At 41.0% G+C, this 19,953-nt stretch overlaps 1 protein-coding gene across 1 annotated transcript in view; it reads left to right on the top strand.

Annotated features, from left to right (window-relative positions):
• The window catches only part of LOC102805212 (arginine kinase-like), a 114,268-nt gene that overhangs the window by 52,572 nt on the left and 41,743 nt on the right, over positions 1–19,953 (top strand). The window lies entirely within an intron of this gene.

Raw genomic sequence — 19,953 nt, 5'->3', positions numbered from 1 at the left:
CAGTGATTACAGTAGAAGATCACAATTTACCGGGTCTTGGTCGAAATGCCCAATACGTCGCCTTCTACGCTGACGGTCGCATTTTATGTGACATTAGCCATGTGTCACTTTTCCCAAGTAATTGTGTCTAAACTAATATTTAGGTAAGATTTCTGGTTATATTTACAGAACAAAAAATATTCAAAATTAGAGCTACTGTCGCTTTAAAAAAAGTATGCTACAGCAAAAAGTGTTCAACTGACTTATAGATCCAGTAACACATAGGTGCTTTACTGATTCTCAATAACAGACAGTTAATTTACATCTGACATCGTTCCGGCCATCACAAAATCTTCGCCCCCACAGTCAAAAAAAGCTGCCGCCGCCTCTGCAAACCATATAGCCATAGTAGTTCACACGTAGTGCATTCTACTGTAGACATATAAAAGCATCATCCTTTAATATGGTATAGGACAGACTTTAATCTGGTTACGATATGTCCCTGGTATAGGATACACTTTAATCTGGTTACGATGTGTCCCTGGTATAGGATACACTTTAATCTGGTTACGATGTGTCCCTGGTATAAGATACACTTTAATCTGGTTACGATGTGTCCCTGGTATAGGACACACTTTAATCTGGTTACGATGTGTCCCTGGTATAGGACACACTTTAATCTGGTTACGATGTGTCCCTGGTATAGGATACACTTCAATCTGGTTACGATATGTCCCTGGTATAGGACACACTTTAATCTGGTTAAGATGTGTCCCTGGTATAGGATACACTTTAATCTGGTTACGATATGTCCCTGGCATAGGACACACTTTAATATGGTTACGATGTGTCCCTGGTATAGTATACACTTTAATCTGGTTACGTTGTGTCCCTGGTATAGGATACACTTTAATCTGGTTACGATGTGTCCCTGGTATAGGACACACTTTAATATGGTTACGATGTGTTCCTGGTATAGGATACACTTTAATCTGGTTACGATGAGTCCCTGGTATAGTATACACTTTAATCTGGTTACGATGTGTCCATGGTATAGGATACACTTTAATCTGGGTATGGTGTGTCCCTGGTATAGGATACACTTTAATCTGGTTACGATGTGTCCCTGGTATAGGATACACTTTAATCTGGTTAAGATGTGTCCCTGGAATAGGATACACTTTAATCTGGTTACGATGTGTCCCTGGTATAGGATACACTTTAATCTGGTTACGATGTGTTCCTGGTATAGGATACACTTTAATCTGGTTACGGTGTGTCCCTGGTATAGGACACACTTTAATCTGGGTACGATGTGTCCCTGGTATAGGATACACTTTAATCTGGTTACGATGTGTCCCTGGTATAGGACACACTTTAATCTGGGTACGATGTGTCCCTGGTATAGGATACACTTTAATCTGGTTACGATGTGTCCCTGGTATAGGACACACTTTAATCTGGTTACGATGTGTCCCTGGTATAGGGCACACTTTAATCTGGGTACGGTGTGTCCCTGGTATAGGATACACTTTAATCTGGTTACGATGTGTCCCTGGTATAGTATACACTTTAATATGGTTACGATGTGTTCCTGGTATAGGATACACTTTAATCTGGTTACGATGTGTCCCTGGTATAGGATACACTTTAATCTGGTTACGATGAGTCCCTGGTATAGTATACACTTTAATCTGGTTTCGATGTGTCCCTGGTATAGGATACACTTTAATCTGGGTACGGTGTGTCCCTGGTATAGGATACACTTTAATCTGGTTACGATGTGTCCCTGGTATAGGACAGACTTTAATCTGGGTACGATGTGTCCCTGGTATAGGATACACTTTAATCTGGTTACGATGTGTTCCTGGTATAGGATACACTTTAATCTGGTTACGATGTGTCCCTGGTATAGGATACACTTTAATATGGTTACGATATGTCCCTGGTATAGGACACACACTTTAATATGGTTACGATGTGTCCCTGGTATAGTATACACTTTAATCTGGTTACGTTGTGTCCCTGGTATAGGATACACTTTAATCTGGTTACGATGTGACCCTGGTATAGGACACACTTTAATATGGTTACGATGTGTTCCTGGTATAGGATACACTTTAATCTGGTTACGATGTGTCCCTGGTATAGGATACACTTTAATATGGTTACGATGAGTCCCTGGTATAGTATACACTTTAATCTGGTTACGATGTGTCCCTGGTATAGGATACACTTTAATCTGGGTACGGTGTGTCCCTGGTATAGGATACACTTTAATCTGGTTACGATGTGTCCCTGGTATAGGATACACTTTAATCTGGTTACGATGTGTCCCTGGTATAGGATACACTTTAATCTGGTTATGATGTGTCCCTGGTATAGGATACACTTTAATCTGGTTACGATGTGTCCCTAGTATAGGATACACTTTAATCTGGTTACGATGTGTCCCTGGTATAGGACACACTTTAATCTGGTTACGATGTGTCCCTGGTATAGGATACACTTCAATCTTGTTACGATGTGTCCCTGGTATAGGACACACTTTAATCTGGTTAAGATGTTTCCCTGGTATAGGATACACTTTAATCTAGTTACGATATGTCCCTGGTATAGTATACACTTTAATCTGGTTACGATGTGTCCCTGGTATAGGATACACTTTAATCTGGGTATGGTGTGTCCCTCGTATAGGATACACTTTAATCTGGTTACGATGTGTCCCTGGTATAGGATACACTTTAATCTGGTTACGATGTGTCCCTGGTATAGGATACACTTTAATCTGGTTACGATGTGTCCCTCGTATAAGATACACTTTAATCTGGTTACGATGTGTCCCTGGTATAGGACACACTTTAATCTGGTTACGATGTGTCCCTGGTATAGGACACACTTTAATCTGGTTACGATGTGTCCCTGGTATAGGATACACTTCAATCTGGTTACGATGTGTCCCTGGTATAGGACACACTTTAATCTGGTTAAGATGTGTCCCTGGTATAGGATACACTTTAATCTGGTTACGATATGTCCCTGGTATAGGACACACTTTAATATGGTTACGATGTGTCCCTGGTATAGTATACACTTTAATCTGGTTACGTTGTGTCCCTGGTATAGGATACACTTTAATCTGGTTACGATGTGTCCCTGGTATAGGACACACTTTTATATGGTTACGATGTGTTCCTGGTATAGGATACACTTTAATCTGGTTACGATGAGTCCCTGGTATAGTATACACTTTAATCTGGTTACGATGTGTCCATGGTATAGGATACACTTTAATCTGGGTATGGTGTGTCCCTGGTATAGGATACACTTTAATCTGGTTACGATGTGTCCCTGGAATAGGATACACTTTAATCTGGTTACGATGTGTCCCTGGTATAGGATACACTTTAATCTGGTTACGATGTGTTCCTGGTATAGGATACACTTTAATCTGGTTACGGTGTGTCCCTGGTATAGGACACACTTTAATCTGGGTACGATGTGTCCCTGGTATAGGATACACTTTAATCTGGTTACGATGTGTCCCTGGTATAGGACACACTTTAATCTGGGTACGATGTGTCCCTGGTATAGGATACACTTTAATCTGGTTACGATGTGTCCCTGCTATAGGACACACTTTAATCTGGTTACGATGTGTCCCTGGTATAGGGCACACTTTAATCTGGGTACGGTGTGTCCCTGGTATAGGATACACTTTAATCTGGTTACGATGTGTCCCTGGTATAGTATACACTTTAATATGGTTACGATGTGTTCCTGGTATATGATACACTTTAATCTGGTTACGATGTGTCCCTGGTATAGGATACACTTTAATCTGGTTACGATGAGTCCCTGGTATAGTATACACTTTAATCTGGTTTCAATGTGTCCCTGGTATAGGATACACTTTAATCTGGGTACGGTGTGTCCCTGGTATAGAATACACTTTAATCTGGTTACGATGTGTCCCTGGTATAGGACAGACTTTAATCTGGGTACGATGTGTCCCTGGTATAGGATACACTTTAATCTGGTTACGATGTGTCCCTGGTATAGGATACACTTTAATCTGGTTACGATGTGTCCCTGGTATAGGATACACTTTAATATGGTTACGATATGTCCCTGGTATAGGACACACACTTTAATATGGTTATGATGTGTCCCTGGTATAGTATACACTTTAATCTGGTTACGTTGTGTCCCTGGTATAGGACACACTTTAATCTGGTTACGATGTGTCCCTGGTATAGGACACACTTTAATATGGTTACGATGTGTTCCTGGTATAGGATACACTTTAATCTGGTTACGATGTGTCCCTGGTATAGGATACACTTTAATCTGGGTACGGTGTGTCCCTGGTATAGGATACACTTTAATCTGGTTACGATGTGTCCCTGGTATAGGATACACTTTAATCTGGTTACGATGTGTCCCTGGTATAGGATACACTTTAATCTGGTTACGATGTGTCACTGGTATAGGATACACTTTAATCTGGGTACGGTGTGTCCCTGGTATAGGATACACTTTAATCTGGTTACGATGTGTCCCTGGTATAGGATACACTTTAATCTGGTTACGATGTGTCCCTGGTATAGGATACACTTTAATCTGGTTACGATGTGTCCCTGGTATAGGATACACTTTAATCTGGTTACGATGTGTCCCTGGTATAGGATACACTTTTATCTGGTTACGATGTGTCCCTGGTATAGGACACACTTTAATCTGGTTACGATGTGTCCCTGGTATAGGATACACTTCAATCTTGTTACGATGTGTCCCTGGTATAGGACACACTTTAATCTGGTTACGATATGTCCCTGGTATAGTATACACTTTAATCTGGTTACGATGTGTCCCTGGTATAGGATACACTTTAATCTGGGTACGGTGTGTCCCTGGTATAGGATACACTTTAATCTGGTTAATATGTGTCCCTGGTATAGGATACACTTTAATCTGGTTACGATGTGTCCCTGGTATAGGATACACTTTAATCTGGTTACGATGTGTCCCTGGTATAAGATACACTTTAATCTGGTTACGATGTGTCCCTGGTATAGGACACACTTTAATCTGGTTACGATGTGTCCCTGGTATAGGACACACTTTAATCTGGTTACGATGTGTCCCTGGTATAGGATACACTTCAATCTGGTTACGATGTGTCCCTGGTATAGGACACACTTTAATCTGGTTAAGATGTGTCCCTGGTATAGGATACACTTTAATCTGGTTACGATATGTCCCTGGTATAGGACACACTTTAATATGGTTACGATGTGTCCCTGGTATAGTATACACTTTAATCTGGTTACGTTGTGTCCCTGGTATAGGATACACTTTAATCTGGTTACGATGTGTCCCTGGTATAGGACACACTTTTATATGGTTACGATGTGTTCCTGGTATAGGATACACTTTAATCTGGTTACGATGTGTCCCTGCTATAGGACACACTTTAATCTGGTTACGATGTGTCCCTGGTATAGGATACACTTCAATCTGGTTACGATGTGTCCCTGGTATAGGACACACTTTAATCTGGTTAAGATGTGTCCCTGGTATAGGATACACTTTAATCTGGTTACGATGTGTTCCTGGTATAGGATACACTTTAATCTGGTTACGGTGTGTCCCTGGTATAGGACACACTTTAATCTGGGTACGATGTGTCCCTGGTATAGGATACACTTTAATCTGGTTACGATGTGTCCCTGGTATAGGACACACTTTAATCTGGGTACGATGTGTCCCTGGTATAGGATACACTTTAATCTGGTTACGATGTGTCCCTGCTATAGGACACACTTTAATCTGGTTACGATGTGTCCCTGGTATAGGGCACACTTTAATCTGGGTACGGTGTGTCCCTGGTATAGGATACACTTTAATCTGGTTACGATGTGTCCCTGGTATAGTATACACTTTAATATGGTTACGATGTGTTCCTGGTATAGGATACACTTTAATCTCGGTACGGTGTGTCCCTGGTATAGAATACACTTTAATCTGGTTACGATGTGTCCCTGGTATAGGACAGACTTTAATCTGGGTACGATGTGTCCCTGGTATAGGATACACTTTAATCTGGTTACGATGTGTCTCTGGCATAGGATACACTTTAATCTGGTTACGATGTGTCCCTGGTATAGGATACACTTTAATATGGTTACGATATGTCCCTGGTATAGGACACACACTTTAATATGGTTACGATGTGTCCCTGGTATAGTATACACTTTAATCTGGTTACGTTGTGTACCTGGTATAGGATACACTTTAATCTGGTTACGATGTGTCCCTGGTATAGGACACACTTTAATATGGTTACGATGTATTCCTGGTATAGGATACACTTTAATCTGGTTACGATGTGTCCCTGGTATAGGATACACTTTAATCTGGGTACGGTGTGTCCCTGGTATAGGATACACTTTAATCTGGTTACGATGTGTCCCTGGTATAGGATACACTTTAATCTGGTTACGATGTGTCCCTGGTATAGGATACACTTTAATCTGGTTACGATGTGTCACTGGTATAGGATACACTTTAATCTGGTTACGATGTGTCCCTGGTATAGGATACACTTTAATCTGGTTACGATGTGTCACAGGTATAGGACACACTTTAATCTGGGAACGATGTGTCCCTGGTATTGGACACACTTTAATCTGGTTACGATGTGTCCCTGGTTTAGGACACACTTTAATCTGGGTACGATGTGTCCCTGGTATAGGATACACTTTAATCAGGTTACGATGTGTCCCTGGTATAGGACACACTTTAATCTGGTTACGATGTGTTCCTGGTATAGGATTCACTTTAATCTGGTTACGATGTGTCCCTGGAATAGGATACACTTTAATCTGGTTACGATGTGTCCCTGGTATAGGATACACTTTAATCTGGTTACGATGTGTCCCTGGTATAGGATACACTTTAATCTGGTTACGATGTGTCCCTGGTATAGGATACACTTTAATCTGGTTACGGTGTGTCCCTGGTATAGGACACACTTTAATCTGGGTACGATGTGTCCCTGGTATAGGATACACTTTAATCTGGTTACGATGTGTCCCTGGTATAGGACACACTTTAATCTGGGTACGATGTGTCCCTGTTATAGGATACACTTTAATCTGGTTACGATGTGTCCCTGGTATAGGACACACTTTAATCTGGTTACGATGTGTCCCTGGTATAGGGCACACTTTAATCTGGGTACGGTGTGTCCCTGGTATAGAATACACTTTAATCTGGTTACGATGTGTCCCTGGTATAGTATACACTTTAATATGGTTACGATGTGTTCCTGGTATAGGATACACTTTAATCTGGTTACGATGTGTCCCTGGTATAGGATACACTTTAATCTGGTTACGATGAGTCCCTGGTATAGTATACACTTTAATCTGGTTACGATGTGTCCCTGGTATAGGATACACTTTAATCAGGGTACGGTGTGTCCCTGGTATAGGATACACTTTAATCTGATTACGATGTGTCCCTGGTATAGGATACACTTTAATCTGGTTACGTTGTGTCCCTGGTATAGGATACACTTTAATCTGGTTACGATGTGTCCCTGGTATAGGATACACTTTAATCTGGTTACGATGTGTCCCTGGTATAGGATACACTTTAATCTGGTTACGATGTGTCCCTGGTATAGGACACACTTTAATCTGGTTACGATGTGTCCCTGGTATAGGGCACACTTTAATCTGGGTACGGTGTGTCCCTGGTATAGGATACACTTTAATCTGGTTACGATGTGTCCCTGGTATAGTATACACTTTAATATGGTTACGATGTGTTCCTGGTATAGGATACACTTTAATCTGGTTACGATGTGTCCCTGGTATAGGATACACTTTAATCTGGTTACGATGAGTCCCTGGTATAGTATACACTTTAATCTGGTTTCGATGTGTCCCTGGTATAGGATACACATTAATCTGGGTACGGTGTGTCCCTGGTATAGGATACACTTTAATCTGGTTACGATGCGTCCCTGGTATAGGACACACTTTAATCTGGGTACGATGTGTCCCTGGTATAGGATACACTTTAATCTGGTTACGATGTGTTCCTGGTATAGGATACACTTTAATCTGGTTACGATGTGTCCCTGGTATAGGATACACTTTAATATGGTTACGATGTGTCCCTGGTATAGTATACACTTTAATCTGGTTACGATGTGTCACTGGTATAGGATACACTTCAATCTGGTTACGATGTATCCCTGGTATAGGATACACTTTAATCTGGTTACGATGTGTCCTTGGTATAGGACACACTTTAATCTGGTTACGATGTGTCCCTGGTATAGGACACACTTTAATCTGGGTACGATGTGTCCCTGGTATAGGACACACTTTAATCTGGGTACGATGTGTCCCTGGTATAGGATACACTATAATAATCTGGTTACGATGTGTCTCTGGTATAGGACACACTTTAATCTGGTTACGATGTGTCCCTGGTATAGGATACACTTTAATCTGGTTACGATGAGTCCCTGGTATAGTATACACTTTAATCTGGTTACGATGAGTCCCTGGTATAGTATACACTTTAATCTGGTTTCGATGTGTCCCTGGTATAGGATACACTTTAATCTGGGTACGGTGTGTCCCTGGTATAGGATACACTTTAATCTGGTTACGATGCGTCCCTGGTATAGGACACACTTTAATCTGGGTACGATGTGTCCCTGGTATAGGAAACACTTTAATCTGGTTACGATGTGTTCCTGGTATAGGATACACTTTAATATGGTTACGATGTGTCCCTGGTATAGTATACACTTTAATCTGGTTACGATGTGTCACTGGTATAGGATACACTTCAATCTGGTTACGATGTATCCCTGGTATAGGGTACACTTTAATCTGGTTACGATGTGTCCTTGGTATAGGACACACTTTAATCTGGTTACGATGTGTCCCTGGTATAGGACACACTTTAATCTGGGTACGATGTGTCCCTGGTATAGGACACACTTTAATCTGGGTACGATGTGTCCCTGGTATAGGATACACTTTAATAATCTGGTTACGATGTGTCCCTGGTATAGGACACACTTTAATCTGGGTACGGTGTGTCCCTGGTATAGTATACACTTTAATCTGGTTACGATGTGTCCCTGGTATAGGATACACTTTAATCTGGGTACGGTGTGTCCCTGGTATAGGATACACTTTAATCTGGTTACAATGCGTCCCTGGTATAATATACACTTTAATGTGGTTACGATGTGTCCCTGGTATAGTATACACTTTAATATGGTTACGATGTGTCCCTGGTATAGTATACACTTTAATCTGGTTACGATGTGTCCCTCGTATATTATACACTTTAATCTGGTAACGATGTGTCCCTGGTATAGTATACACTTTAATCTGGTCACGATGTGTCCCTGGTATAGGATACACTTTAATCTGGTTACGATGTGTCCCTGGTATAGGACACACTTTAATCTGGTAACGATGTGTCCCTGGTATAGGATACACTTTAATCTGGGTACGGTGTGTCCATGGTATAGGATACACTTTAATCTGGTTACGATGCGTCCCTGGTATAGGACACACTTTAATCTGGGTACGATGTGTCCCTGGTATAGGATACACTTTAATCTGGTTACGATGTGTTCCTGGTATAGGATACACTTTAATCTGGTTACGATGTGTCCCTGGTATAGGATACACTTTAATATGGTTACGATGTGTCCCTGGTATAGTATACACTTTAATCTGGTTACGATGTGTCCCTGGTATAGGAAACACTTCAATCTGGTTACGATGTGTCCCTGGTATAGGATACACTTTAATCTGGTTACGACGTGTCCTTGGTATAGGACACACTTTAATCTGGTTACGATGTGTCCCTTGTATAGGACACACTTTAATCTGGGTACGATGTGTCCCTGGTATAGGACACACTTTAATCTGGGTACGATGTGTCCCTGGTATAGGATACACTTTAATCTGGTTACGATGTGTCCCTGGTATAGGACACACTTTAATCTGGGTACGGTGTGTCCCTGGAATAGTATACACTTTAATCTGGTTACGATGTGTCCCTGGTATAGGATACACTTTAATCTGGGTACGGTGTGTCCCTGGTATAGGATACACTTTAATCTGGTTACAATGCGTCCCTGGTATAATATACACTTTAATCTGGTTACGATGTGTCCCTGGTATAGTATACACTTTAATATGGTGACGATGTGTTCCTGGTATAGTATACACTTTAATCTGGTTACGATGTGTCCCTCGTATAGTATACACTTTAATCTGGTAACGATGTGTCCCTGGTATAGTATACACTTTAATCTGGTCATGATGTGTCCCTGGTATAGGATACACTTTAATCTGGTTACGATGTGTCCCTGGTATAGGACACACTTTAATCTGGTAACGATGTGTCCCTGGTATAGTATACACTTTATTCTGGTTACGATGTGTCCTTGCTATAGTATACACTTTAATCTGGTTACGATGTGTCCCTGGTATAGGACACACTTTAATATGGTTACGATGTGTCCCTGGTATAGGATACACTTTAATATGGTTACGATGTGTCCCTGGTATAGGATACACATTAATCTGGTTACGATGTGTCCCTGGTATAGGATACACATTAATCTGGTTACGATGTGTCCCTGGTATAGGACACACTTTAATATGGTTACGATGTGTCAATGGTATAGGATACACTTTAATCTGGTTACGATGTGTCCCTGGTATAGGATACACTTTAATCTGGTTACGATGTGTCCCTGGTATTATATACACTTTAATCTGGTTACGTTGTGTCCCTGGTATAGGATACACTTTAATATGGTTACGATGTGTCCCTGGTATAGAACACACTTTAATCTGGTTACGATGTGTCCCTGGTATAGAACACACTTTAATCTGGTTACGATGTGTCCCTGCTATAGGATACACTTTAATCTGGTTACGATGTGTCCCTGGTATAGTATACACTTTAATCTGGTTACGATGAGTCCCTGGTATAGGATACACTTTAATCTGGTTACGATGTGTTCCTGGTATGGGACACACTTTATTCTGGTTACGATGTGTCCCTAGTATAGGATGCACTTTAATCTGGTTACGATGTGTCCCTGGTATAGTATACACTTTAATCTGGTTACGATGTGTCCCTGGTATAGGATACACTTTAATCTGGTTACGATGTGTCCCTAGGCCTGGTATAGGATACACTTTAATCTGGTTATGATGTGTCCCTGGTATAGTATACACTTTAATATGGTTACGATGTGTCCCTGGTATAGAACACACTTTAATCTGGTTACGATGTGTCCCTGGTATAGAACACACTTTAATCTGGTTACGATGTGTCCCTGGTATAGGAGACACTTTAATCTGGTTACGATGTGTCCCTGGTATAGTATACACATTAATATGGTTACGATGTGTCCCTGGTATAGTATACACATTAATCTGGTTACGATGAGTCCCTGGTATAGGATACACTTTAATCTGGTTACGATGTGTCCGTGGCATGGGACACATTTTAATCTGGTTACGATGTGTCCCTGGTATAGGATGCACTTTAATCTGGTTAAGATGTGTCCCTGGTATAGTATACACTTTAATCTGGTTACGATGTGTCCCTGGTATAGGATACACTTTAATCTGGTTACGATGGGTCCCTGGTATAGTATACACTTTAATCTGGGGACGGTGTGTCCCTGGTATTGGATACACTTTAATCTAGTTACGATGTGTCCCTGGTATAGGATACACTTTAATCTGGTTACGATGTGTCCCTGGTATAGGATACACTTTAATATGGTTACGATGTGTCCCTGGTATAGTATACACTTTAATCTGGTTACGATGTGTCCATGGTATAGGATACACTTTAATCTGGTTACGATGTGTCCCTGGTATAGGACACACTTTAATATGGTTCCGATGTGTCCCTGGTATAGGGCACACTTTAATCTGGTTACGATGTGTCCCTGGTATAGGGCACACTGTAATCTGGGTACGGTTTGTCCCTGGTACAGTATACACTTTAATCTGGTTACGATGTGTCCCTGGTATAGGATACACTTTAATCTGGTTACGATGTGTCCCTAGGCCTGGTATAGGATGCACTTTAATCTGGTTACGATGTGTCCCTGGTATAGTATACACTTTAATCTGGTTACGATGTGTCCCTGGTATAGGATACACTTTAATCTGGTTACGATGTGTCCCTAGGCCTGGTATAGGATACACTTTAATCTTGTTACGATGTGTCCCTGGTATAGAACTCACTTTAATCTGGTTACGATGTGTCCCTGGTATAGGATACACTTTAATCTGGTTACGATGTGTCCCTGGTATAGTATACACATTAATCTGGTTACGATGTGTCCCTGGTATAGTATACACATTAATATGGTTACGATGAGTCCCTGGTATAGGATACACTTTAATCTGGTTACGATGTGTCCGTGGTATGGGACACATTTTAATCTGGTTACGATGTGTCCCTGGTATAGGATGCACTTTAATCTGGTTAAGATGTGTCCCTGGTATAGTATACACTTTAATCTGGTTACGATGTGTCCCTGGTATAGGATACACTTTAATCTGGTTACGATGGGTCCCTGGTATAGTATACACTTTAATCTGGGGACGGTGTGTCCCTGGTATTGGATACCCTTTAATCTAGTTACGATGTGTCCCTGGTGTAGGATACACTTTAATCTGGTTACGATGTGTCCCTGGTATAGGATACACTTTAATATGGTTACGATGTGTCCCTGGTATAGTATACACTTTAATCTGGTTACGATGTGTCCATGGTATAGGATACACTCTAATCTGGTTACGATGTGTCCCTGGTATAGGACACACTTTAATGTGGTTCCGATGTGTCCCTGGTATAGGGCACACTTTAATCTGGTTACGATGTGTCCCTGGTATAGGATACACTTTAATCTGGTTACGATGTGTCCCTGGTATAGTATATACTTTAATCTGGTTACGATGTGTCCCTGGAATAGGATACACTTTAATCTGGGTACGGTGTGTCCTTGGTATAAGATACACTTTAATCTGGTTACGATGTGTCCCTGGTATAGTATACACTTTAATCTGGTTACGATGTGTCCCTGGTATAGTATACACTTTAATATGGTTACGATGTGTCCCTGGTATAGGACACACTTTAATCTGGTTACGATGTGTCCCTGGTAAAGGACACACTTTAATATGGTTACGATGTGTCCCTGGTATAGGACACACTTTAATCTGGTTACGATGTGTCCCTGGTAAAGGACACACTTTAATATGGTTACGATGTGTCCCTGGTATAGGACACACTTTAATCTGGTTACGATGTGTCCCTGGTATAGGGCACACTTTAATCTGGTTACGATGTGTCCGTGGTATAGGACACACTTTAATCTGGTTACGATGTGTCCGTGGTATACGACACACTTTAATCTGGTTACGATGTGTCCCTGGTATAGGATACACTTTAATATGGTTACGATGTGTCCCTGGTATAGGACACACTTTAATATGGTTACGATGTGTCCCTGGTATAGGACACACTTTAATCTGGTTACGATGTGTTCCTGGTATAGGACACACTTTAATCTGGTTACGATGTGTCCCTGGAATAGGATACACTTTAATCTGGGTACGGTGTGTCCTTGGTATAAGATACACTTTAATCTGGTTACGATGTGTCCCTGGTATAGTATACACTTTAATCTGGTTACGATGTGTCCCTGGTATAGTATACACTTTAATATGGTTACGATGTGTCCCTGGTATAGGACACACTTTAATCTGGTTACGATGTGTCCCTGGTAAAGGACACACTTTAATATGGTTACGATGTGTCCCTGGTATAGGACACACTTTAATCTGGTTACGATGTGTCCCTGGTATAGGGCACACTTTAATCTGGTTACGATGTGTCCGTGGTATAGGACACACTTTAATCTGGTTACGATGTGTCCGTGGTATACGACACACTTTAATCTGGTTACGATGTGTCCCTGGTATAGGATACACTTTAATATGGTTACGATGTGTCCCTGGTATAGGACACACTTTAATATGGTTACGATGTGTCCCTGGTATAGGACACACTTTAATCTGGTTACGATGTGTTCCTGGTATAGGACACACTTTAATCTGGTTACGATGTGTCCCTGGTATAGGACACACTTTAATATGGTTACGATGTGTCCCTGGTATAGGACACACTTTAATCTGGTTACGATGTGTCCCTAGTATAGGACACACTTTAATCTGGTTACGATGTGTTCCTGATATAGGACACACTTTAATCTGGGTACGATGTGTCCCTGGTATAGGACACACTTTAATCTGGTTACGATGTGTCCCTGGTATAGGACACACTTTAATATGGTTACGATGTGTCCCTGGTATAGGGCACACTTTAATCTGGTTACGATGTGTTCCTGGTATAGGGCACACTTTAATCTGGTTACGATGTGTCCCTGGTATAGGAAACACTTCAATCTGGTTACGATGTATCCCTGGTATAGGATACACTTTAATCTGGTTACGATGTGTCCTTGGTATAGGACACACTTTAATCTGGTTACGATGTGTCCCTTGTATAGGACACACTTTAATCTGGGTACGATGTGTCCCTGGTATAGGACACACTTTAATCTGGGTACGATGTGTCCCTGGTATAGGATACACTTTAATCTGGTTACGATGTGTCCCTGGTATAGGACACACTTTAATCTGGGTACGGTGTGTCCCTGGAATAGTATACACTTTAATCTGGTTACGATGTGTCCCTGGTATAGGATACACTTTAATCTGGGTACGGTGTGTCCCTGGTATAGGATACACTTTAATCTGGTTACAATGCGTCCCTGGTATAATATACACTTTAATCTGGTTATGATGTGTCCCTGGTATAGTATACACTTTAATATGGTGACGATGTGTTCCTGGTATAGTATACACTTTAATCTGGTTACGATGTGTCCCTCGTATAGTATACACTTTAATCTGGTAACGATGTGTCCCTGGTATAGTATACACTTTAATCTGGTCATGATGTGTCCCTGGTATAGGATACACTTTAATCTGGTTACGATGTGTCCCTGGTATAGGACACACTTTAATCTGGTAACGATGTGTCCCTGGTATAGTATACACTTTATTCTGGTTACGATGTGTCCTTGGTATAGTATACACTTTAATCTGGTTACGATGTTTCCCTGGTATAGGACACACTTTAATATGGTTACGATGTGTCCCTGGTATAGGATACACTTTAATATGGTTATGATCTGTCCCTGGTATAGGGCACACTTTAATCTGGTTACGATGTGTCCCTGGTATAGAACACACTTTAATCTGGTTACGATGTGTCCGTGGTATAGGACACACATTAATCTGGTTACGATGTGTCCCTGGTATAGGATACACATTAATCTGGTTACGATGTGTCCCTGGTATAGGACACACTTTAATCTGGTTATGATGTGTCCCTCGTATAGTATACACTTTAATCTGGTTACGATGTGTCCCTGGTATAGGATACACTTTAATCTGGTTATGATGTGTCCCTGGTATAGGATACACATTAATCTGGTTACGATGTGTCCCTGGTATAGGATACACATTAATCTGGTTACGATGTGTCCCTGGTATAGGACACACTTTAATATGGTTACGATGTGTCAATGGTATAGGATACACTTTAATCTGGTTACGATGTGTCCCTGGTATAGGATACACTTTAATCTGGTTACGATGTGTCCCTGGTATTATATACACTTTAATCTGGTTACGATGTGTCCCTGGTATAGGATACACTTTAATATGGTTACGATGTGTCCCTGGTATAGAACACACTTTAATCTGGTTACGATGTGTCCCTGGTATAGAACACACTTTAATCTGGTTACGATGTGTCCCTGCTATAGGATACACTTTAATCTGGTTACGATGTGTCCCTGGTATAGTATACACTTTAATCTGGTTACGATGAGTCCCTGGTATAGGATACACTTTAATCTGGTTACGATGTGTTCCTGGTATGGGACACACTTTATTCTGGTTACGATGTGTCCCTAGTATAGGATGCACTTTAATCTGGTTACGATGTGTCCCTGGTATAGTATACACTTTAATCTGGTTACGATGTGTCCCTGGTATAGGATACACTTTAATCTGGTTACGATGTGTCCCTAGGCCTGGTATAGGATACACTTTAATCTGGTTATGATGTGTCCCTGGTATAGTATACACTTTAATATGGTTACGATGTGTCCCTGGTATAGAACACACTTTAATCTGGTTACGATGTGTCCCTGGTATAGAACACACTTTAATCTGGTTACGATGTGTCCCTGGTATAGGAGACACTTTAATCTGGTTACGATGTGTCCCTGGTATAGTATAGACATTAATATGGTTACGATGTGTCCCTGGTATAGTATACACATTAATCTGGTTACGATGAGTCCCTGGTATAGGATACACTTTAATCTGGTTACGATGTGTCCGTGGTATGGGACACATTTTAATCTGGTTACGATGTGTCCCTGGTATAGGATGCACTTTAATCTGGTTAAGATGTGTCCCTGGTATAGTATACACTTTAATCTGGTTACGATGTGTCCCTGGTATAGTATACACTTTAATCTGGTTACGATGGGTCCCTGGTATAGTATACACTTTAATCTGGGGACGGTGTGTCCCTGGTATTGGATACACTTTAATCTAGTTACGATGTGTCCCTGGTATAGGATACACTTTAATCTGGTTACGATGTGTCCCTGGTATAGGATACACTTTAATATGGTTACGATGTGTCCCTGGTATAGTATACACTTTAATCTGGTTACGATGTGTCCATGGTATAGGATACACTTTAATCTGGTTACGATGTGTCCCTGGTATAGGACACACTTTAATATGGTTCCGATGTGTCCCTGGTATAGGGCACACTTTAATCTGGTTACGATGTGTCCCTGGTATAGGATACACTTTAATCTGGTTACGATGTGTCCCTGGTATAGTATACACTTTAATCTGGTTACGATGTGTCCCTGGAATAGGATACACTTTAATCTGGGTACGGTGTGTCCTTGGTATAAGATACACTTTAATCTGGTTACGATGTGTCCCTGGTATAGTATACACTTTAATCTGGTTACGATGTGTCCCTGGTATAGTATACACTTTAATATGGTTACGATGTGTCCCTGGTATAGTATACAATTTAATCTGGTTACGATGTGTCCCTCGTATAGTATACACTTTAAACTGGTAACGATGTGTCCCTGGTACAGTATACACTTTAATCTGGTTACGATGTGTCCCTGGTATAGGATACACTTTAATCTGGTTACGATGTGTCCCTGGTATAGTATACACTTTAATCTGGTTACGATGAGTCCCTGGTATAGTATACACATTAATATGGTTACGATGTGTCCCTGGTATAGTATACACATTAATCTGGTTACGATGAGTCCCTGGTATAGGATACACATTAATCTGGTTACGATGTGTCCGTGGTATGGGACACATTTTAATCTGGTTACGATGTGTCCCTGGTATAGGATGCACTTTAATCTGGTTAAGATGTGTCCCTGGTATAGTATACACTTTAATCTGGTTACGATGTGTCCCTGGTATAGGATACACTTTAATCTGGTTACGATGGGTCCCTGGTATAGTATACACTTTAATCTGGGGACGGTGTGTCCCTGGTATTGGATACACTTTAATCTAGTTACGATGTGTCCCTGGTATAGGATACACTTTAATCTGGTTACGATGTGTCCCTGGTATAGGATACACTTTAATATGGTTACGATGTGTCCCTGGTATAGTATACACTTTAATCTGGTTACGATGTGTCCATGGTATAGGATACACTTTAATCTGGTTACGATGTGTCCCTGGTATAGGACACACTTTAATATGGTTCCGATGTGTCCCTGGTATAGGGCACACTTTAATCTGGTTACGATGTGTCCCTGGTATAGGATACACTTTAATCTGGTTACGATGTGTCCCTGGTATAGTATACACTTTAATCTGGTTACGATGTGTCCCTGGAATAGGATACACTTTAATCTGGGTACGGTGTGTCCTTGGTATAAGATACACTTTAATCTGGTTACGATGTGTCCCTGGTATAGTATACACTTTAATCTGGTTACGATGTGTCCCTGGTATAGTATACACTTTAATATGGTTACGATGTGTCCCTGGTATAGTATACAATTTAATCTGGTTACGATGTGTCCCTCGTATAGTATACACTTTAAACTGGTAACGATGTGTCCCTGGTACAGTATACACTTTAATCTGGTTACGATGTGTCCCTGGTACAGGATACACTTTAATCTGGTTACGATGTGTCCCTGGTATAGTATACACTTTAATCTGGTTACGATGAGTCCCTGGTATAGGATACACTTTAATCTGGTTACGATGTGTTCCTGGTATGGGACACACTTTATTCTGGTTATGATGTGTCCCTAGTATAGGATGCACTTTAATCTGGTTACGATGTGTCCCTGGTATAGTATACACTTTAATCTGGTTACGATGTGTCCCTGGTATAGGATACACTTTAATCTGGTTACGATGTGTCCCTAGGCCTGGTAAAGGATACACTTTAATCTGGTTATGATGTGTCCCTGCTATAGTATACACTTTAATATGGTTACGATGTGTCCCTGGTATAGAACACACTTTAATCTGGTTACGATGTGTCCCTGGTATAGAACACACTTTAATCTGTTTACGATGTGTCCCTGGTATAGGATACACTTTAATCTGGTTAAGATGTGTCCCTGGTATAGTATACACATTAATCTGGTTACGATGTGTCCCTGGTATAGTATACACATTAATATGGTTACGATGAGTCCCTGGTATAGGATACACTTAAATCTGGTTACGATGTGTCCGTGGTATGGGACACATTTTAATCTGGTTACGATGTGTCCCTGGTATAGGATGCACTTTAATCTGGTTAAGATGTGTCCCTGGTATAGTATACACTTTAATCTGGTTACGATGTGTCCCTGGTATAGGATACACTTTAATCTGGTTACGATGGGTCCCTGGTATAGTATACACTTTAATCTGGGGACGGTGTGTCCCTGGTATTGGATACACTTTAATCTAGTTACGATGTGTCCCTGGTGTAGGATACACTTTAATCTGGTTACGATGTGTCCCTGGTATAGGATACACTTTAATATGGTTACGATGTGTCCCTGGTATAGTATACACTTTAATCTGGTTACGATGTGTCCATGGTATAGGATACACTCTAATCTGGTTACGATGTGTCCCTGGTATAGGACACACTTTAATATGGTTCCGATGTGTCCCTGGTATAGGGCACACTTTAATCTGGTTACGATGTGTCCCTGGTATAGGATACACTTTAATCTGGTTACGATGTGTCCCTGGTATAGTATATACTTTAATCTGGTTACGATGTGTCCCTGGAATAGGATACACTTTAATCTGGGTACGGTGTGTCCTTGGTATAAGATACATTTTAATCTGGTTACGATGTGTCCCTGGTATAGTATACACTTTAATCTGGTTACGATGTGTCCCTGGTATAGTATACACTTTAATATGGTTACGATGTGTCCCTGGTATAGGACACACTTTAATCTGGTTACCATGAGTCCCTGGTAAAGGACACACTTTAATATGGTTACGATGTGTCCCTGGTATAGGACACACTTTAATCTGGTTACGATGTGTCCCTGGTATAGGGCACACTTTAATCTGGTTACGATGTGTCCGTGGTATAGGACACACTTTAATCTGGTTACGATGTGTCCGTGGTATACGACACACTTTAATCTGGTTACGATGTGTCCCTGGTATAGGATACACTTTACTATGGTTACGATGTGTCCCTGGTATA

This window comes from Saccoglossus kowalevskii, chromosome 13 (genome assembly GCF_978046115.1).
Source record: "Saccoglossus kowalevskii chromosome 13, keSacKowa6.1, whole genome shotgun sequence".
In the NCBI taxonomy this organism is placed as follows: Eukaryota; Metazoa; Hemichordata; class Enteropneusta; family Harrimaniidae; genus Saccoglossus; species Saccoglossus kowalevskii.
This window is presented reverse-complemented; position numbering and strand designations above follow the sequence as displayed.